Source organism: Somniosus microcephalus, chromosome 2, assembly GCF_052327205.1.
Source record: "Somniosus microcephalus isolate GS21.2 chromosome 2, FLI_Smic_1.0, whole genome shotgun sequence".
NCBI lineage: Eukaryota > Metazoa > Chordata > Chondrichthyes > Squaliformes > Somniosidae > Somniosus > Somniosus microcephalus.
In genome coordinates, this window is record NC_140988.1 from 304,858,549 (window position 1) to 304,882,207 (window position 23,659).

General features: G+C 42.2%; 1 long non-coding RNA gene across 1 annotated transcript; it reads right to left on the reverse strand.

The window, feature by feature from the left end:
- Positions 1 to 644: 644 nt before the first annotated feature.
- Positions 645 to 9,249, reverse strand: LOC147123510 (uncharacterized). Its single transcript, XR_015074607.1, has 3 exons — positions 6,697 to 9,249; positions 5,060 to 5,233; positions 645 to 1,319 (listed from the first exon to the last, which is right to left on the reverse strand). It is a non-coding gene; the product is annotated as an uncharacterized LOC147123510 (long non-coding RNA).
- Positions 9,250 to 23,659: the final 14,410 nt, after the last annotated feature.

The window sequence follows — 23,659 nt, forward strand, 5'->3', positions numbered from 1 at the left end:
AAAATTTGAATTTTTATTAAAATGAATAAATTTGACACTGCGCAAAATTAAAATGAGTTTTTCAGGGCCACAACCTTTGTATAGCAGTCAATACACCTGATCCCTTTGGGTCTAACTTTTAATGAGGTATTTAACAGCGTAATTACTGCGGAAGAGCTGAAGTTTTCGTCAGTTTCCATGATTTGAGAGATTTCACTGATTGCCGGCTCTGTGGGGCAGGGAGGGCGGATACACAGCACAGCCTGTGGAGGAGCTTTGAACGACAGACTGCAACCTCAGGATTTCGCATTAGGCTGCACATGTGCTAAATCCCAAAGTTGTAATCCGTTTCAGAGGTGAAATGATGGCGAACGCTGCCAATTTGCCATCATCAGGACAGCAAATTCAGGGCCAATGATATCGATTTGTGTTCCCTCCCAACTTTCCTTATTTGTGCTCACTGCCAAGGGGCTGGCACTGGAAAGCTCCGTACCAAGGCGCACACCTCCTGTGAACCAAGGTATGCGTGAAGTGACTTGATGTAGTGTGCCTTAACAATTCATCCCTGTACCACCAGAGCATAACCTGGAAATAACACTGGGTGCCCACCAATCACTCCTGATCTCTCCAAGCCCAGAAAAAAACCATGCTGACAGACCAGAGAGTAGAGACTAAAGCTACTAATCAGTTTTACTGTGCAAAAGAAATATACACAGAATCAGCAGAGAAAATAGTAATACAACATTGTATTTTCCCCAATATTTTAAACCATTTTCTAAAATCAAAATATGAGTGTTTCACATTCTCACAGTCGTTTAAACTAAGTCTTTTGATGAACTTTTTTTTTACAAAAGCACACAGTTTTTTTTACTCACTACAGTTGCAAGGAAATACAGTTTAGCTGAGTGAACTTAAGACATGGCAAAAAGCTACAGCAATTATACTGGTCCGTGTAGCCTCTCATACCGCAGATCAAAGATTATTTTCTTTACTAAGCAAGTTTGTTTTTAAAAAGTCCCAGATCCTTTCTGAACAGGCACATAAACAAGCTTTCAATTAATCATTTATTCAAGGCAAATAGAACATGAATTGCCAGCTTTTGACACCTAGATGGTTTTTAAATTTTCTAGTACTTGGTAGGCATTACAATTAGCTTGATCCTAAGCAACCATTATGCATCTCCGCTCATAGTGACAATCTAGCATATATTAACATATTTTTGAAGCCCTGATGGTGGAACTATTTATAGAGAAAGACATAAACAAAGGTGGATCGATTTTCTTTGCCTTTCAGTCTTAAACCTAAACAACGTCCATATATTCGCTCAAACCCCCAGGCCCCTATGTGAAGACAAAGGACAAAGTAAATCATATGTAAAACAGCAGCCATAGATTCCATTTTAAACATCCTAGTGCCTAGGATTATTTAAAATAAAAAATAACAAAAAATGTTTTATAATTTGAAACAGGACAGAATTGGTGAAGGGTTCCATCAAAATTGTTAATCTATTTTTCAAATGCAGCCTTGACCTGCTGGTTGCAAATTTTCTACGTTTTTCATTATTATGTCATAAACGTATAATTACTTTACGCAAAATCTCATCAGCATTCATCGCAAGGGCACAGTACTCATTTAACCATTAGATTATGACTGTTGCCCTTGCTTAAAATACTTAATAATTGAAATATCAGATAAAGCACAGTGTTCTAAAGAAAACAATGTTCCTGTTAGAAATGGGGGGAAAGGAATCCTAGCCTGAGCAAACAATCCTATTTTATCCTTCTTCCTAGTTCTGTTCTTCTAAAATGATCTCAATGAGTCCACTGTATGAATGAAGTAGATGAACTAGATGGGCTTCTTTCAGTCTTTACTTTCGTATTGGTCTCTACTGTATTAATTAATCTAATTGAAAATAATAGCATTCAATATATGACCAACATGGCAGTAGGCAAGACCTTGAATTGAAAGTGCCAATAATTCTTACATCCTGTACTATAAATTATAGCTAGTTTGTGAGTAGATGTATTCAGGAAAATCTTTGGACTCAAATCAGTTTGTGACTTAATTTCCTCACAAAACACATTCTTTGAGGTAACAGCTTAAACCAATAGAACAATCTGAACACATCTCTTATAATTAGATTTTGGCTTTGTGTGCCAATCATAGATTTATCAACCATTCAGATAAACTGCATCCTTCCTGACAAGATTATTGAAGCAATATCTTTGTATGTACATATGCTGACATTTACAAGGCGTTCTCATGCTTAATCCTAGCTCGTACTCCTGTACCCTATCACAGCAAAGGGGGATGTCAATCAAGCTGGAGGGATATAGCCAGCACATCTGGTTAATCACTGCACTCACATTTGTGCCTTGATATTTATTTCCAGCCAGAGATCTCCGGTCTATTCTCCCTGTCATTCGAGAGCAATGCGTATAATTTATTAACTAGCTAAACTGCGTTATGAATAAGGGATGAGCCCGTCTTGGGATTGGGAGACTGTGACTTAGGCGAGCTATGCGCTCCAAAAGATGACAACATCTGTTTCAAAAGGTTGAAGCATGGAGGAATTTTGACATCTGCTGCAAATGCTCTGGACAAAAAAATGTCTTAAACCAGGTGAGAGTTTGTGGAAAGACAATCTGCTAATGGGTTTTTGCACCCTGACATGTGTTTGAGAGGAAATGTCCCAATTTTTCAGAGAGACTGGCACTCCAAGTCTTCTCTGCACTCTCAAAAATACCTTGTCCACATATGTTGCATAAATTAAGAGACTTATGGTAAATGAATTAAAACATGAACTGTGCAAAAGAAATATCTTAAAGGGACATCCCCTTATTAGTCATTCCTTCTGAATAACTTTTTTTCAAATAATGGAGCCAAGTTTTATGTACTTTTTCTCTTGATTCAAGTATAAAAATGCTTATTAATCTAGCAGCGTTAGAGGTCCATGCGTGGCAGCAGCTCTGGTATCTCCTCCAACTGGTCAACCTTCATGTGCTAATCTAGGAAGTAAGCAACAGTGTGGGCTATTCACCATAAAGCATATCTCAATCAAGCTCAATCATTTTCTCATCTAATATTCACACATGCCCACTTTCCAACTGCCCAGACCTAGAGGCATTGAATCAAATAAAGATTCCCAAATGTGATCAGCTAACTTAGCATAGATGAGGCATCACATTTGGGTTTTCCGAATCTTTATGCCTCAATACCACACTAGGTTGTGTCTACTAAGCCATCAGGGGGCTCCTTCTGTATGATTGAAGTGAATGACAATAACACATTGAAATCCCTATTGTATACGATATACATTTAATGACAATCCCTTCTACTGCATGGACAGAACCAACAAAACCGTTTCTTTTCCCTCAGAAAGGAGCAGTCAGTCTGTTTACCTTAGAGCATAAGAACATATAGAGTAAGAATACTGGGTTAGCACATTCTGAGTGCAGACTGATGGGGTATTGGCCCGGATTTTGCAGTAGAAATAACAGTGAGGCTATCAGAGCTCACCATTAAGGAATAAATTGGACAGCAATTTCCGGCATCTGCACATGTGCAGTTAAATGCAGAAAACAGGAAGTTGCTGTCCGAGTTGCCTTGCTTTTCCAGAAGCAGCACTATACCAGTATCTCGCTAAGATACTCAGCATTCAAATACATGAAGGGCATGAAGTTTCGGTACTTACCCACTAGTTACCCACTAAACATGCCAGAAAAAGTTAGGGCTTGTCCATTCAAGTATAGGTGAATTTTTAACGGTGTGATAAGTCTTAATTACTGCAAAACAACCTCTCTGGCACTGAAAATTAACTTTTACAAGTATGGCGTCTCATTCCTTCAGATTTTAATTATCGATGGAGATTTAAAAAAAATTAAAACATTTAATTTTTATTTTGAAACTATTTCTTTCTGTCTCTTTTACCAATCTCTCGTATTCCCATCTTTCTTTCTCTCCCTTTATTTTGCTTTGTGTACATGATTTGACATTGAATTAACTATTCAAACTTACACTTCCTGGTTTAGACTCAGTGTGGCTCAGTAAGGAATTTTCAATCTGATTGGTTAAGGTGACACCATTGCTTGCCCTGTTCACATATGTCCCAGATTCCCTGCAGAGGGCGTCATGCTGTTTTGACTCTCCAATAACCGTAAGTTCCAGTGCAAAAGCCCACAGAAAGTCTGTGAGCTAGTGTAATGAATGGCAAGCACTGTTCGTTCGCTGATGTCCACAAAATCTGGCCATAAGAAGTTTTGTCTCTCTTCTGGCTATTAGAGTTTGCAAGGAGGATTTTTAAAAATTCATTCTTGGCACCTGGGCATCACTGGCGAGGTTGGCATATATTGCCCATCTCTAGTTGCCCTGACAGCTGAGTGGCTTGCTAGGCCACTTCAGACGGTAGTTGATTGTCAACCACGTTGGTGTGGAACTGAAGTCACATATAGGCCAGACCAGGTAAGGGCAACAAGATTCCTTCCTGAAAGGATGTTTGATTTGGCCACTCTCAACCAAGTCCCTAGTGGGTACAACACAAAACTGTCTGCAAATGGAAAAAAGCTGGCAATTTTACTTGGACAAGTCATAATGATGGCTGGTGTGGAATTGGAAATTTCACACTAGTGTTTTTCTGAGGTTGGTTTGAGGTAAATTATAGGCAGAGTAGAGAGAGTGTTATCCTACATCTGGTAGTTCATGCTATTCCTAACATTGGCAGAGATTTCACTCTGTAGTAACTATGATATCATTAGGAAGCAGCTCTATTCAAACCATATTTTGCAATATGGTTGCCCACAATCATTTTGTAGAAGGAAATCAAGTCACTTGATTATTGAAAAGCTGAGCAACACATGTTAAAATGGTTGGGGGAATTTTCCGCGGGGTCAACGGGCGCGATCGGTGGTGGGTCGGGTGGGAAAGTGTTCTTTTTGACAGTGGGTCGGGACCCTGCTGCCACGTGCCTTTACCAAATGCCGGGTCTGTCAGCGCTGAGCAGATCCAACAAGCAGCGGCAGGGAAGGCAATTCAGGTCATTATGACCTTGTCAACTGAGGATTAACAAAAATTTGGAGCTCACCTTTAGAATTTACCAGCTCGCCAACAGGGTCCACGTTGCTCGGGGATCACGTCTGTTAAGCTGGGCGGGAGTTGAATGGCCGTGGAATCATCTCATTACTTGACAGCTTGAAATATGCTCTAAAAGCTCCCATCTCACAGCTGTTTACTTTCCAAGCTCAGAAGCTGTTGTTTACTGCATTTGGAAGACAGATTGAGCTTTATGCAGGTTGCAAGTGTTTGGAGCAAACTCTCTATCCAGTGTCACCTCATTGAAACAACCTCTCTCACCATTGACAGATTGCTTCTGTTTTTTCAAGTTCATCGGCCATCTATTCCATCAGCACAGGTACGGTTTATACTCTCTCACCTTGGTCCTCAGAATCTGACCACAATCAGCCGCAACACCAGCATCACCAGGCACACCAGCAGCACCAACAACACCAACCTTCTCCGCAATCAACTGATGCTGCACAGGATAGAGGGCATCAGCACCTGACCATATTGCTGTCTGGAAGGCCAGGGATGGCCTCACTATGGCCACATTTACTTCACTTGATGCTGTACACCCTGGCTGCCACATGATGCGCCAGGTTGGCACCACCCCACACCAACAACATAAAGCATCCCTACAATGCTCAAGCCATTCCTTTCACACTCATCAGCATTGCAGGGGTGCCATTAGAGGACCTCCCTGTGTGCTGTGACTCCCTCCATAAGCATATGGAAGGCGTCATGGGAGAGCCTGAGTGCAGCCGTGCACCTTTGTGCAGTGCTTGTTAGTGTTTGCAGCACCTCAATGCTGTAGAACACTGACAGCACAACTGTCAAAATCAATTTGTTCATTAAGGTCCTTTTAAGGAAACCGGCTGATGACGCAACATCAAATGATGTCATCAGAGCCGCTTCCTTCAATTGGCCGGGAAATGCGCTGGGCGGGCTTAACAAGTCATGTTGGAGGCCGGGCTGGAACCAGTGACCTCACCCGCCACGGTAGGGAAAATCGCGGCCGATGTCTTTGTGATGGAAATGATGTCTTTGTAATGTGAATATCATCACAAAGCCCTAACCAGTGGTTTTAAAGGAGCACCATTTTCATTAAAATGTAATTGGCAAATCTTTTTTTCCTGGAGGAGCCAGCTGTTAATGTCACATACAACGTATCATGGTTGCATACTTGCATTGTGTATTTGCAATCAAACAAAATGAATTGCCAATTTTTTTATCACAAAGACACTGGCCCTTTAATAGCTTCCAGCCATTTCAGAACATTTGCACGTCGTAGTTCATATGCATCAATTTAAACAGCAAAAGACATAACATCCATGAAATTATGCCCTATTTCTTCAGTAACACTGTCGTGCATCTTAATGAAATATGTTCAAAAATAATTTGCACGTAACTAAAAGTGTGGCAAATGTAAAAAACAATGCGTAGGTGTGATCACTTCTGATATCAGTTAAATTCATTCCACACAGGTCAAAGGAGATAGTTCCTAAATAGAAACAACAATTTCAAAATAATGTATTGTTAAAGTGAAGGAAAGTCTTAGGGAGAGGTTTTATGTTTTGTTCAAAGTGCTCAGCCAATACATATTGAAAAAAAATGAAAAAGTTATTCATTGATTTCTTTAAAAAACACATTGGATTTCTCACTCACATGGAAGCCCACCATGCTGTGTCTCCATTTCTCGAAGATGTTCCTGAGAGGTTGTTACAGAGATGCTCTATTGATTGCAATGGGGTACATGACTTGTAACCAGCCTTTGATCCAATCTACCCCTGGGAAAACATGTCACCAACTATGTAAGCAGCTATCAGCATGCTTTTGCAGGACAGGTGGCTCTAGAATGGTTCCCAGATTAGTCCATAGTTACATCCCCTATTGCAATCAATGGGATTGCCTAATCATACAAAGCTCTTCCCCATTAGTGACCAGAGCAGTCCAGAGGCAAGGATAGTTGGCCAGGTAAGATACTGGATAGCCAATTAATATTTTCATACCTATATTTGTTCCAAAAGACAATTCTGAAATATTTTGAACAGAAAGTACTCTACGGTACATTTATATACCTTTTTAGCTTTCCTTTACACACCATTTGTCAATTGCCAAATTCTCAGATGCAAACTAGAGAAACAAATATTTAATTTGATTGAAGATTACCTTGTGTTTGAGAGCAGACATTTTGTACTCTTTTACAGCCTTGAGAGATGCTATCTATTGGATTATTTTAATCCTGGATAAAAAAGTTAGCTGCTAATAAATTGACACTATTTTTTAAATGAGCTGAGGAAGGGCTACATACACATTAGGTGAAGAAATTATTTGACAAAATCTATTTGAAAATATTGCCATAATTGAATTTTGCTAAGACTTCAATTTATTTTATTTTTATAATTGGATTGCATGATAGAAGGCAAAAAATGGATGTTGTTTTATTAATGTACCTAGATAGCTGAAAGACTATCTTGCCTTACTGTGGTGTGCATAAATGGAATTTAATCAAAATCATGACAGAATTAAGTAGTACTCCATTAAACTGTAGAATTATTTTTGGAAAGCTTTTTAATCTAGTCAACTACCTCAACCCATCTGATCATCACCTTTAGTCACCAAGAAGGCCATGTGCAGTCTGAACTCACTCTGACCTCTAGGGGAAAAGGAAAAGATTTTCAATTAGACTGTGAATCAATTAAAACTTCAGACACTCATCCCATCAGCACATTAGGAATTTTGTTTGATACAAAACCGCCACTCGTATTGCCACAAATGGTTTTAAATGTTAATCAAATCATAGTGGAACGGACTGCCAATCACAGTTGAGTGAGGGAATCCTTTCTGGTTTAATTGAGGTGGTGTCCCTTTTATTGGCTGACAAGGACTATATTTGAAACAATTAAGGATAAACATTGCAAGTTGCTTGTCTCATCTTTGTCAGGAGGTCTGAGACACTGCAGCTTGTTGTGCACTGAAATTCCCTTGTACCGTTCAAACTACAAAAGGCATATGGACATGTTGACTCGCTGCGGCTATTACACAGATATGCATTCTCCTCCTGTTTGGTCTGCTACGTGTGTATACTGCTAACTGCTCTGTCTCCCATGTTTAGACAACTTACATTTTTGTTTGATTTTGTAAGCTTGCTTTCGTTTAGTTTCCCTGTGCTAAGTGTCATACCCCAGTGAAGGAAGCAGGCAAACAACCTCTTGGGTGTCTGCTAATGCTACTCTGTGGTTAGCTACAAGTGGGCAACAGCAACTTGGGTTACTTCTTCTTCCCTCCCTCCCTCCCTCCTTTCCATGATAATACTACTCTTTATCTTTCATTGCTGGCTTAATAATTTTGGGAGCTCAACTGAGGCACTATTGATGGACACTACAATTGGCCTCAGGAGCACCAGGTTAGGGATGGAAAAATTAAATCAACCAGGGTTCCTGCTTCCAATCCCTGTTCAATGACCCTGGTTAGAAAGTGTGCTGTGTGGACAGGTTTGAGCTCCACTGTAGTAACCCACATTTTCACTGTCTAGGCTCACACACAAAAAATGGCCTCTTGGGTGAGCAAGATAGAGAGCTAGTGCCACCTGCATGAGGTGTCAACTCATGCCCCAGCACAAGTTAGCACTTTCACGAGAGGTATGAGAAAAGATGAGGAAAAATTCATTGTTACAATTAGAAGTGCGTGTGAATGATGCAATTCTATTAGGTGTAAATTAATTGTGCAGTGCTGTTGTCTATTTTGTTGAGTATCGACAGTAAAATCTGTACTTGTATCATTTTCATGCATGACTTTATAATAGCCAAATGACAAATACAGTGATGCAACCTATAAGCCAGATCTCTCAGCACCAAGGTGAGTTGGTATAAAGAATGTTGTGGTGCTAAAAGTGCCCATAAATGTGCTGTTTTACTTTTACAATAGTAAGGCCACATTGGACTGCTTAAACAAAACCCAGGTTGTATCTTTTTACTTGGCTGGTCTGTAGTAGGGAGAATGATAGTGTGCGTTGCAGAATCATTGAGTTCGGAGAAATTTCCCATCAAGTTTTATTCTACAACAAACAGAAAAAGTTTGCAGAGAAATAAATAGGAGAAATTGTAGCTTTTGCAAAGCGAGATAATTAAGAGGAATGTGCACCCAGCACGCAGCTACTCATGCAGAGTCCACATTAAGAAGAAAGAAATTACAATTTGAAAGAAATATCAGCCCTGATTTTCCACTAAATCCGAGTATGCCTCTGTGACTCCACGATAGCTATAGGAATTATACATGTATTATTATTGCAGTTGTTGTATATTTTTGCACGCTATTTGCAGGAATATATCTTGATATAGTAAATCTGTCAGCACAGTCATGCATACTGTTCTGTGCTTCAGGATCAGAACAGAGGAAATTATGGCCTCTAAAAGCAAACTTCTCACAAGGAAAGTTAAACAGTTTCTCATTTTCCTGATAACATCTTGAAGAAAACATTCAGTGGCTAGGCCATGATATGCCTCACTAGAAATTGAGTATTCTTCATATTTGCTTGGAAGCAATTAAAACATTATTTTCATTACTGAGAACAAAAAACAACAAAAGCAACAACGTGCATTTCTAAAGCACTCCTAGAACCATCGAATCTTACAGCGTGGAAGGAGGCCATCCGGCCCATCGATCCTGTACTGGCAAGCACGTGCAGGAAGATGTCTGGGTGTTTTGCATTAAGGATGACAAGAAACAGTCATCACTGAGCAGCAAGCGGAAAAGAGAGAAATTGAGCGGGTTAGGATAGGGGACAAAAGATACGGACAAAAAGAAAGGTTTTGAGGATGTTTTTGTACACAGGAAGGGAGATTTGCAAGGTGGTGGAAGTAGGTAAGGAGTTCCAGAGGATGCATAGTGGCTGAATGAGTGGTCACCAGTGGTGAAGTGGAGGAGCAGAATATAAGGATAAGTCCTTTACTGGAAGAGCAGAGAGTGAGGGGCATAAGGCTGGTGGAGATCTTCAAGGTAGGGTGGGGAGGGGGCTGTGGTACAAAGTGAGTTAAATAAAATATGCAAGTGGGCAAAAAGTGGCAGATAAAATTTAATATGGATAAATATAAAATATCTTATATAAGAAAATGGGTGTCATAAGTATTCTATAAGTAATTGGTAGAAGGATTAGAGGGGAGTTGAGGAGATCTTTTTTCACCCAGAGGGTGGTGGGGGTCTGGAACTTACTGCCTGAAAGGGTGGTAGAGGCAGGAACCCTCATCGCATTCAAAAAGTACTTGGATATGCACTTGAAGTGCCGTAACCTACAAGGCTATGGACCAAGAGCTGGAAAGTGGGATTAGGCTGGATAGCTCTTTTTCGGCTGGCACAGGCATGATGGGCCGAATGGCCTCCTTCTGTGGCATAAATTTCTGTGAAATGGTGTTAAATAACTGAAGGTAAAATTGAAAGAACTCTAGAGACCTGGTGCTCAGCATCTCTAATCACCACAGAGCAGCAATCATTCAACAAGGCAAGTGGATGCTAAATAATATAGGCAAAACAGCAGCAGACAACATGTCAAAGGAAGTCACGCTTAAACTGAATAGTGCTCTGGTTAGATCATATCTCAAGTACTATGTCCAGCAGTGATCACTGATGCACAAGGGAAGTGATGCAAAGAAGAACCATGAGCCTGATCCCCCAACATCAGAGGGCTCAGTTATAAGGAAAAACTAGAGAAATCTGGGCTATGGAACCTTGGAAGGAGACCTCAGGGATAGGCAAGATAGTGAATAGTACAGAAAAGGCAAATTGGGGACACAACTTCAAATTAAACCATGGTAGTAGGACAAGGAGTCACAAGTTCAACTGATAAAAGGTAAATTTAAGACTGTTAGAAACGTTTTCACATAAAGAGTGATCAGCACATGGAATGGTCATCGGGTAGGGTTATGGAGCGAAAAACTCTGGTATCATTGTGGAGGTGAGATTGTTTGTTTATTTCCTGGATAGATGAGCTGAATGGCATTCCTAATCTGTATTTATTTTGCAATCGTATGAGAAACTTAGATGAAGGAGCAAGTCCCATTATGAATTATACCCCTAATGTTGGAAAGAATAGCAGAAAACTAAAAAGGGCCTTCACCTAGGTTTCTTAATTTTTTAAAAATGCCCTTCGTTCCTAGCAAACTAACATTCTGATTGCTTAGCTGGAAATTTCAATCTAACACAGAATAGGGTAGATTTTACAAATTTCTATTGCTGGCGAGGGGTTTTATGCCTCAGAGCATGTCAGAACCTTTATGACTATATAGAGAGAGAGCAGGGGTAATGCAGGGGTAATTTCAACAGTAGGGCTGTAAGTCATGGTGTACAGTATCTTATGTCCTGGTCATGCTACCTTTCTCATGTAATTTGTGTGGAGAGTTCCATACATCACCTATGAGCACTTTCTAGAAAATCTCTGCCCAGGACCAATTGCACCTCCTTCTGACCTTTTAGCTGGAATATGCAAGAGTGATGACGGCATGGGTTATTTATTTTCATGCAGCAACACTTCAATTGCATTGGGGACATTGTGAAAAATGTAACTCCAACTAAAGTCCACTAAACAAAAGCAATACTGCATGTCCCAGTTTTTTGAGAGAGAATAACTCTTTTAATAGTTTGACTAGATTAAAAACCATTTAATAATTCATGTACACAACTACTCCATTCAAGGAACATAACATTAAAAAGCATGACAGAAGAAAAGGTCATTCAGCCCATCACGCCCACTCCTTCCACAGATTGGTTACAAACTACCCCGCATATACCGAGGGAAAATGCTGCATAAATGATATTCCCCAAAGATTTTCAAACAAAGCTCTAGGATATTCATCCCCTCTCACATCTTCTATTCACTCTTATCTGCTGCTCTTCACAGCCAACACCCCCATTCCCTCTGATCAGCTCAGGAGTCTTCTCACTAAGGTGATGGTGGGGTTACACCATGACAGTCTTAATGAGAGATAAAAGAGCAAGGATTAAAAATGACCTAAAATTGTGACAACATTTCATTGGTTTATGGGGCTGAGAGTGTTTGCAGATAGCTTGAATTTTAATTTATGTTAATAGCTCTGTCAGACCTGCCGTCTGCTCATGATCAACCAATAACCTGCTTTCACAAAATGTTTTCACTTGTAGAAACATTCACTTCTCAGGAACCAACATATTAGTAACAACATTTTTTACACCTTTAATTGTAGTAGAGTACTTCACTATATAGCCCTATTGACGTGAGGCCAATAGTATCAGTCTCTCTTCTCAACTAGGTATGAAAAATCAATATTCCAGTCCATTAACATGTAACTTGCATTTTGTCAACTAGTTAAGAGATTGGTCAACAAATCTAATAATTTTTGATGAATTCTAGAACTCTAACGTCAGGTGCAAATGTAAAACTAGCCACCCAACATCTAAAGTTTCCCACAATCCAAACCAGCTGATAAGTTTTGTGATGGATTTCCTTGATACATTGGCTCTGTGTAAATTCAAGCCATCATTTTTTGTCAACACATTTGTCAACAAATGTTTTTTCATGCCTAAATGGAGATTAAACCAGCCTGTTTTCATATTTTGGGATTCAATTAAGGTTTTATGAAAAAGAACAAAACCAGTCAATAAAGCAATCACAAAGTAAATTTACTGCAGCACAATGACCTTATGCAGAAAAATAAACTCACAGTATCATTCATTACTTTACCTTATACAGAAGACCAGAGTATGTATTCCAAACAATAAAGTATTCCCAACAGGAATAAAGGGCAACATCTACTTAAGTAGCTGAAATGAACACAATGGATGAATATAGTGATTTTCAGTTTTTTTAATTCACTCAACAGAAATATCCAGAGTTTGGAGACAGTGCAGAGAAGAACCACAAGACTGATCCCAAGACTGAGCTATAAGGGAAGTCTGGAAAAACTTGGGCTTTTCAGTCTTGAAATGACAGCATCCACCGTAAACTCTGCTGCCTGTACCCTAACTCGCACCAAGTTCCGTTCACCCACCACCCCTGTGCTCGCTGGCCCACATTGGCTTCCGGTCTGGCAACACCTCAATTTTAAAATTCTCATCCTTGATTTCAAATTCCTCCATGGACTCGCCCCTCCCCATCTCTGTAACCCTACGAAATCTCTGCATTCCACCAATTCTGGCCTCTTATGCATTCCTGATTTTCATCGCTCCACCTTTGGTAGCTGTGCTTTCAGCTGTCCAGGCCCTAAACTCTGGAATTCCCTCCCTAAATTTCTCCACCTCTCTCTCCTCCATTAAGACACTCCTTAAAAGCTACCTATTTGACCAAGCTTATGGTCACCTATCCTAATCTCTCGCGTGGCTCGGTGTCAAATTTTGTTTGATAACGCTCCTGTGAAGCACCTTGGGACTTTTTAACTATGTTAAAGGCACTAGATAAATGCAAGTTGTTGTTGTTGTTTTTGTGATTTTTATAGAGGTATATACTGTAACATAGTAAATGGTATAGATAATAAGATAAATATAGAGTACTACCTCAAACTAAACCTGCCAGTAGGACAAAGTGACACAGGTTCAAATTAGTAAAAGGCAAATCTAGGATTGATGTCAGAAACTCTGCAACACATGAAATGGACTTCTGGGCAGAATCATGGAGGCAAAATTTGTAATCTCATTCAGAGAGCAGTCTTTTGAGGTTGAGGATAAGATATACTTTTGGGGCCAAGGAGAGGCAGCTTTTCTCTGCAATTGTCCATGCTTAGTAAGGGAGTAAGCAATGCTGACAGTAAAGGGAAAATATGGTGAGGTTCCACTACTGCCTTGGAGCCTCATGAGACACAATAGAATTTTGTTAGGTAAGTGTATTAAGGGATATGGAACCAATGCGGTTAAATGGAGTTGAGGTACAGATCAGCCACGATCTAATTGAAAGGTGGAACAGTCTCGAGAGGTTAAATGGCTTACTCCGTTCCTATTCCTATGACACGAGTATAGGTTAGAGATAAGGCAACAACACCATATAAAGGCAAATCTAGAACCTGCATCCTGTGTTCTTGTCTAGCAAGGTACCACGTTGCCAACAGAACCTTGCAATTTATGTCCTTGAATACATAAATGTTCTATCCCAAGAAGTGACATCGCTCATTATAATGAATATAAAGTTTTATTAAAGCATATTAAATTAAATATTCACTGATCAGTTACATAGAAACATAGAAGATAGGAGCAGGAGTAGGCCATTCGGCCCTTCGAGCCTGCTCCGCCATTCAACGAGATCATGGCTGATCATCCAAACCCTAGCACCCGGTCCCTACACTGACAGCCATCCCACCCAAGCCCTATCCCTGTAACCCCGTAACCCCACGTGTTTAATCCCCCCTAACACTAAGGGCCAATTTTTATCATGGCCAATCAACCTAACCCGCACATCTTTGGACTGTGGGAGGAAACCGGAGCACCCGGAGAAAACCCACGCAAACACGGGGAGAATGTGCAAATTGTATCAACCAGTGTACTACAGATAAAAAGTTTATGTCAGCAAAAATTTCGAGGACAAATATTTGGCAGTTCAGTAAACCCCTTTAAAACCATTTTTTAAAATACAGCATTAGAATCTTAAATATTTTAGGAAATTATTCTAAATATATGATATGAGAAATAGTCTGCAGTTAGTTACAATGAAGATTCACTAATTAAAGGGTTTCTTTAAATTGATGAATTATATTCAAATAGTTTCAACACCAAATAGAACTAGTTTGACAGGAATATTTATATTCTTGACTTAAACTTGATTAGTGGGTCCAGGTCCATGCCCGCAGAGCTCATCGCAAGTAAGTGCACAGCACTGGATAGCAGGCTGGTGGTGCTATAGTGTAGATGCAAACTGCTTGGCAGCATTGTTAAGTACTGCAGCTGTAATGGAGTGTTCAGGTTGTGTTCATTCCAACTGCAGCATAAAGCTGGGAATCCTAGCAACAAACTTCTGTTATAACACAGAGCTGCATTCAGCTATAAGCGACAGGGGGGCGGGGGGGGGTGAAATTGGTCTTTTGCGTAAGGAATGCGTAAGAGGCCAGAATTGGTGGAATGCCCAATTTTTTTATTCTCCATAATGAAAATCGAGTGCTGCGTAAAATGGGCTGCCGACTCACTATTGCCAATTTCACTCACCAGTTATAGCAAAAATCTGGGGTCTCGACTACAAATATTCCTGCAAAACAGAGTTGGGATTCAGTGACAAAGTCCCCTGTAACATAGACCTGAGATTCAGTTAAAAACTCTTGCTATAAAAACAACTGGTACTTTGTTACACTGGGGGTTTGTAGTACAGAGCTGGGATTTAGCTTCTTTGAGCTCCCAGTGTAACATAGGAGATAATATTTAGTAACTAATTCCCATTATAAATCATCTATAAACTCCAGAAGAGTCATCAGCATTGGGATGTGTTAGGAGTGACATTTTTAGTGAGTATTACACTGTCAGTGTGAGAGAATTCTTTCCCCACATGGAGTACAAGACAAGAATATCAGAAGGTTTTATTTTTACAATATATTTTATGTTAAAGGTGAAAGTTTCTGGGGTCATTAATTTAAAATTATCACTACAAAAGTGAGGAGAAAGGTTAGGAAAATGTCTTTACACAGAGGGATGTTGGAGCATGGAATGCTTTGCCAGAGGGAGCAGTTGCAGAAGAGAACATTACACATCTTAAGAGAAAATAGGATAAATATTTGAAGTGAAGCAAGATAAAAGGCTATGGGGAGAGCATGGAGCAGTGGGATTTGTTTTAGATTGCTCTAGCAAAGAAGCAGCATAGCCAAAATGGCCTCCTTCTGTGCTGTTAACTTTTACGGTTCTATGGTTCCATGATGAATGTGGTGGCATCCATCATCACTTATGTCATTGTGACCTACCACCTATTAATCTACTATGCATCTATTTCTCTGTATGCAGAGATGTACAACTACATCAAGAGAAAAAGCTGCAAATAACAAAACAATTTTTCCAAATATTTCTTTATATATTTTGGGGGAAAAATTGGGTTGCTTTGCGCCTCCCGTTAGCGCCCTCTGGGGCACTATCTTCGGCGGGGCGCTACTTTTAGTGCCCCGAAAAAATGAGCACTCCCGCGCCCGAAATTCACCAGTAGCTACTGGAAGCGCCCCGCCTCCCTCTTGGGAGTGAATATCGCAGCGCAACACTCTGCGACACGTCGCGCCATGGTACTGCAGGCCTTCCTCCCCTTATTAAAGGGGAGGGGCCTAGCGCACCAAGACCCGGGGCCCAGCTGGACTGCACAGAAGGCCGGGGACGGCAAAGTGGGCAGGTGCTGGCAGGCGGCCAGCAACAAAAATGGCTGCCCGGCACCTTCCCTTTAATTTGCGCCGCCCCGGCCGCAGGTAGGCCCCCTTGACCCTGTCGGACATAGCGTCTGGCAGTAAGTCAGAGGGCGCTACCGAAGATCACAGCTGGAGTGCGAGCGGACTGCTGTGCACGGCGATGACATCATCGCCAGTGGCGCAGCGCTGTGGGGCGCTAACGGTGACCGCCACCGCTAACCTCCCGCTGAATTTTGTGGGAGGCATTAGCGGCGCCACGCCCAGGCACTAGTTGCTTTGTGCCCCATTAGCGCCCCTCTTAGGCGCTAATGGACGGTGCAAATCAACCGAAATTTTCCCCCTTAATGTCCTCTGATATGGCTGAGCAAACTATTAAGTTGTAAAACAATTACTACAAATTTCAAGAAGGCAGCACACCACCACTTCTCAGGGCAACTACAGATGGGCAATAAATATGACCTTGTCAGTGTTGCCACATCTCAAGAACAAATAAAAAAAACACCACCACCAAAAGCAGATGAGCTGGTCATTCATCTTATTGCTGTTTGTGGGGTTTGGCTAAATGCAAAATGCCTGCAGCATTTGGCTAGATAATAATCACTGCAATTCAAAGTAAGTCATTGTCTGTGAAATGCTTAGGGTTGTTTCCAACAGATGTGATAAAGCACTGTATAAATGCAAGGCTTCCTTTCTTTTTGAGTATTACAACTGGCCTCAGCATCCCTGGGCTAGGGAGGGAAAAACTACGAATCATATCTGACCACCACTGTTAATAAGTGCAAATTAATCAACATTGGGTAAGAACAGTTTCAGACTCACCTGTGATGCCACCTGCAATGATCAAAATCCCTACTAACTGCACATGTGAAAATGACCACTTGAGTGTGGTATTGGAGTATGCTTCTGTAACCTTACTCCAGCATGAGTCAGCACATTAAGAAAAGGGGAGAAAATGGACTCTAATCATTACTTTTTCATCAAATGTTATGATTTAAGACCAGATATTTTACTGCCTTGTTCTTCTTTTGAAATTCCTTGTTAAAGCTATTCAGAGTATTAATTTATCTGAAGTTCTGAAAAGTGCAAATTTGCATTCTGCAATTGAAAGTTTAAAATGCTGCTGGCAACTGAAGTTTTGGGTAATCCAAGTTATGACCAAGAATAGCTTGGTCCTCTGTTCTCCAGAAACACAGAATCTGATAATAGGATAACAAGCGAGACTCTAACCATCTCCCCTTGACATTCAATGGCATTACCATCGCTGAATCCCCCACTATCAACATCCTGGGGGTTACCATTGATCAGAAACTGAACTGTACCAGCCATATAAATACTGTGGCTACAAGAGCAGGCCAGAGGCTGGGAATTCTGCGGCGAATGTCTCACCTCCTGACTCCCCAAAGCCTTTCCACCATCTACAAGGCACAAGTCAGGAGTGTGATGGAATACTCTCCATTTGCCTGGATGAGTGCAGCTCCAACAACACTCAAGAAGCTCGACACCATTCAGGATAAAGCAGCCCGTTTGATTGGCACTCCATCCACCACCTTCAACATTCACTCCCTCCACCACCGGCGCACTGTGGCTGCAGTGTGTACCATCTACAAGATGCACTGCAGCAACTCGCCAAAGCTCCTTCAACAGCACCTTCCAAACCCGCGACCTCTACCACTTAGAAGGACAAGGGCAGCAGACGCATGGGAACATCACCACCTACAAGTTCCCCTCCAAGCCACACACCATCCTGACTTGGACCTGTATCGCCGTTCCTTCACTGTCGCTGGGCCAAAATCCTGGAACTCCCTTCCTAACAGCATTGTGGGTGTACCTACACCATATGGACTGCAGCGGTTCAAGAAGGCGGCTCACCACCATCTTCTCAAGGGCAATTCGGGATGGGCACTAAATGCAGGCCTAGCCAGCGACGCCCACATCCCATCAATGAATAAAATAAATAAATAAATAAATAAATAAACCCTATCTAGCCAACCTCATACCAACAATATAAGAATATTAATGTGTAATTTATTGTCAGGAACTTGGTAAAAGTTATCGCAGGAAAGTTTCCTTTCGTGGCAATACTTAAAGGGGAACTTTGAGTTAAGGGAATTAAATGTTCAGTTGAACCAAATGGACGTGTTTTGTCATTTCCAATAATCTCACTACTTTCTAATGTGTCCCTTCAAAATTTGATTTATAATTAATTCTATACCTGAACAATACTGCCTGGGATGCTGCCATAACCAGCTTCCAGAACAATGGGCTTCTTTTATCAGGTGGAATGGTCTGCTAGCCCTGAGGGGAAGCTCAGACAGACAAGAAAACTGTGGCCTAGAAATTGGACATTGACAGAAACCTGCCGATGTCACCCCGGCCTCGGGTTTATGACTGTAGAAAATGGCCACATCGCTACCGGGTAAAAATTCACGCTGGGGGTTGGTGATTTGTAGTCCAGCGCTAACTTACCATGTAATGCCCTCCTGGTGGCATTACTGGAGGCATCTGACCCGGAGTTTCCGTCCAAGAGCGGCGTTGCAGCTTCTTGCAGCCTCTGAAAGTGAGGCTGTGGAGTTTGCAAGGAATTGTGCGCAATTAAAAGGGTTGTGAATTAAAGGGGCAATGAGTTCAGAACAAATTAAAATTAGAATCAAGTGGGAAAAATGCATTTTTCAGCCCTTGCTGTCTTTCAAAAAAAAATTAATGTAAAAGTCCCAAATAGGAGTCTTCAGCACTTCAAGTTGAATACCCTTGTGAACCTTAAAAAATGGGAAAAGTGCTTCACAGAAATGGCTCAGCAAACCAGGGAAGGGGCACCCAGGGTCTCGCATACCCCCTTTGTGCAGGGGGTCAACACTGCAAGAGAGGTCCTCTACCCACAGGGGCCAGGAGGCCTTCCAGAAAGAATGATGTGGGACCACATCGCCGATGCCATCACTGCCAGCAGTGTCACCCCCACCGCCTGGCTCCATTGCCCAAAGAAGCTTCATGACCTCAGACCACTGGTCAAGGTCAGTGAATGCATCTTCAAAAGCCGTCTCCTACCAACTGAAGCACTAGCCTCACACACTGATCCATGCATGACTCCCCCCGCCACCGCCCCCCCCCTCCCAGCCCAATCACTCACCTACCAACAATCTGTACCAGTCACAAGGCACATCTACTATTCCTAGCCTCACCTCACCCTCTTGGAGGAGACAGTGCAGGCCATTTTTGGCAGGGGCATGGCTGAGCCCTTGGCCAGCAGCGGGGCAGAAAGGATACAAGGTGCGGGTATCCTCATATGTTATCCTCCTTCTCGCATGCGCTACTTGCTTTCCTGCCCTCCCCTCACCACAACTCCACCCTTGTGCCTTCCTCATTTCACACAACCCAAGAAATGCAGTCTGCCAAGCCAGTGGTTGACCGAGAAGAGCGAAGACAAGAAGAAGATGGGAGGAATTTCCTCACCCAGAGAGTGGTGAACCTGTGGAATTCTTTACCACAGAAGGCAGTTGAGGCCAATTCATTAAATATATTCAAGAAGGAGTTAGATATATTTCTTAAGGCTAAAGGGATCAAGGGATATGGGGAGAAGGCAGGGATAGGGTACTGAGTTTGGATGATCAGCCATGATCTCATTGAATGGTGGAGCAGGCTCGAGGGGCCGAATGGCCTACTCCTGCTCCTACCTTCTATGTTTCTATGTAACATTCCCGCCTATATACAGTCCCTTCTATCACAAGTCAACCCGCCTCCTTCCATGTCAATCTCTGACCTTATTCCATCTCCCCACACTTCCCTCACAGACGGGTTCAGCAGTTTACAAACACCTTATTCCAGCTGATTTAGAGAATCTCATGTGTTGGGTTTTGAGTTGTGATGCGGGGTATCTCAAGGAGTTAGATATATTTCTTAAAGCTAAAGGGATCAAAGGATATGGGGAGAAAGCAGGGACAGGGTACTGAATTTGGATGATCAGCCATGATCTCATTAAATGGCGGAGCAGGCTCGAGGGGCCGAATGGCCTACTCCTGCTCCTATCTTCTATGTTTCTATGTTAAGAAGGAACACCGTCACTTGATTTGACACTCCCAGCCACCAGTTCCTCCAGGTTGACCAGCAAAGACATTTTCAGTGTCCCGCCCCACTGAAAGTCAGCAGCCTTCCACCAGCCATGCTGTAGCCACTGAGGTAGCACTGTGTGACATCACTAGGATAGGCAAAGGCACTCACAAGACAGTCACTAAGGGAATGCATAAGGGTGATGAGTTGATTTCTTGATGTCATATTGGATAGATAGATGTATAAAGTTGGATTGGAAAGTTTGCTTTGTGGTGGCATTTATTTTTAGCATTGTGGCCAAGAGAACGCTGTGATGATCAGTAACAGAGAGAATGTAAGGTGTGGGACTAATGTTGAAAGGGGAATTGGGGTTGTGGTCACTGGGACCGCAGGTGGATGATTCTATCTCAGATATCCCGGCCAGAAAGGGGCTGTCTGGGTTGCATCTTTCCTTTTGCTTCCTCCTCTTCTGCGTCATCCTCTTCCCTCTGCAAACGGATGCTGTAAATCTGAAATGACAGCATAAAATGCTGGAAATACTCAGCAGGTCAGGCAGCATCTTGATCTGAGATGTGAACTCTGTTCTCTCTCCATGGATGTTGCCTGACCTGCTGAGTATTTACAGCAATTTCTGTCTTCTCAGACGCCTTCCTTTACCATCTGAGGCCTTGCAGTATCCAGCAGCACTCCCTACACACTTAAAAAAAAACTTTTAACATGTATTGCAGCAAGCCACTACTTCAATAAAATAAAATAAAAACCTGTCCAAAAGCTTAAATACAAACGTACCCAAAAGATATGTGTGTTCCTTCAGAGGTGCTGATGGCGCCTCTGTCAGTCTGCTTGCACGTCGGGTTTACCTGGTGTACTTAGGACCCAGTGCTGAAAGTGTTAGGGTCGAAGTTCACCCTGGTGATGTTAAGTCGGTGTTGCATGCTGACTGAGGTCACCACAGCGCCATTTTTCTTTTCAGGGCAATGCTGTTTACCAGCATGCTACCGGGATGACGAAAATGGAGGATGCACCCCTTTAATAGCATACAGGAGTTGTCTTTTGTACACCCATCCACACTTGGTGATCATTAACAATCTCAGAAAGGGATTTTTCCTTTAAAGTGCCAACTCAGCCATAACAGTGCCTGCAGTTCTGCTGAGTGTTTATTTATTACTGAAGCTAGTTGTTTTTTCAAAAAAAAAGTGCCATTGAGCAAGGCTGCTGGGGTCTGACCATTCTGAACCACTGTGCTTTTGGAAAACTAGAAGAAGCAATGGCGTAGAAATTAGGTCACGCCCTAAAGAGGCCAGTGGCAGGACCATGGTAAGTGGAACTGCCGACCTCATTTGTTTATTGCCGCAGTCGCCAGTCATGGCCCCAGCGATAGCTTGCCGGTCCCTGGGTGTACCAAAAATAGGAACATAGGAAAAGGCCATTTAGCCCCTCGTGCCTATTCCGCCATTCAATGAGATCATAGCTGATCTGTGACCTGTGACCTATCTCCATATACCCGCCATTGACCCATATCCCTTAATATCTTTGGTTAACAAAAATCTATCAATCTCAGATTTAAAATTAACAATTGACCTAGCATCAACTGCTGTTTGCGGAAGAGAGTTCCAAACTTCTACCACCTTTTGCATGTAGAAGTGTTTCCTAACTTCACTACTGAAAGATCTGGCTCTAATTTATAAACTATGCCCCCTCTTGTGTATATATAAATAACTCCTGTATTCTATTCAAGAGGTCGTAAGGAGAGTCCAGAGGTAAGGAGGCAATTAGGACAGGTGAGGGTGGAGGTGGGGGGTGCGGTGCGAGTGATGGCCGGCAGTGGCTCACATTTAATTTGAGAAGAGAAGTCCTGATCCTCCTGATTCTAAAATAAGGAAAGTAATAACAAATTAAAACTTACCTTTCCAATGGCAGCCTCCAGTGGCCCGCTTAAGAACCAAATCCCTGAGAATATGCACCGCAGCATGAAAGGTGCACGCTTCACCATCACATTTTGCAAAGGGGGCCTGAAACAGGCGTTGGGCCCCCTATGCCTGTACGCAAAAGGTCTAACACTTGTTTCAGGCACTGGCCATGGATTTCTATGCAGGAGCATTTACCTTAGGCGGAATGAGCGTGCGCACGCCATCTGCCACATTGGACCTTTATGCGTCTGTTTTACGCCTGTAACACGGGTGTGGTATGATCCAATTTATAGACCGCTCTCTTTAGTCTTATTTCATAAAGAAAATTTATCACAGCAACATCTCACCAGTTTACACCAAGCTAACAAAATGTCCCAAGTCCCAGACAACAATGCACGATATCATCAAGGTGTTAACCTATACCCTGCCCTCAGTAACTTAGCTTTTCCCAGCAATACTACATATGCATCTTTAAGGTATTTTACTGACATTATGGGACCCATTTGCCGTGGTCCTGCCGCCGGCCTTATTAGGGCACGACCCAATTTCTACCCAAGTTTCCCAAAAGCACAGTGGATCAGAATGTTCAGACCCCAGCAGCTTTACGCAATTGCACCTTTAAAAGAGAACAACTAGCCTGAATTCAACTGGAGATGAGTGGCAAGCGTCAGGCTCCCTTTCATAAGGCCCACATAAGAACATAAGAAATAGGAGCAGGAGTAGGCCAATCGGCCCCTCGAGCCTGCTCCGCCATTCAATAAGATCATGGCTGATCTGATCCTAACCGCCAATCTACTATCACAGAACCATCTCCTGAATCTAACAGAATTAGACACACAAACTAGGAGCAGGATCAGGCTACACGGCCCCTGGGCCCGCTCCGCTACCCACAGGGCCATGACCGATCCGAACCTAGACTCATGTCCAAATTCCTGCCCGCTCCCCATAACCCTTAATTCCCTTTACTTCTAGGAAACTGTCTATTTCTGTTTTAAATTTATGTAATGATGTAGCTTCTACAGCTTTTTGGGGCAGCATATTCCATGGACCTACCACCCTCTGAGTGAAGTAGTTCCTCCTCATCTCAGTTTTGAAAGAGCAGCCCCTTATTCTAAGACTATGCCCCCTAGTTCTAGTTTCACCCATCATCGGGAACATCTTCCCCGCATCCACCCGATCCAACCCCTTCACAATCTTATATGTTTCAATAAAATCATTTAAGTAAGTTAGGACCGACCACCGCCCAAACCTGACGTCAATGACTTGTCACCGGCTTGTGGGAGAGGGCGGGTACTGCTGGGAGTTTCCAGAGACAGCCATTTTGTATGTACGTAGGGCTGAAAATATGGATTG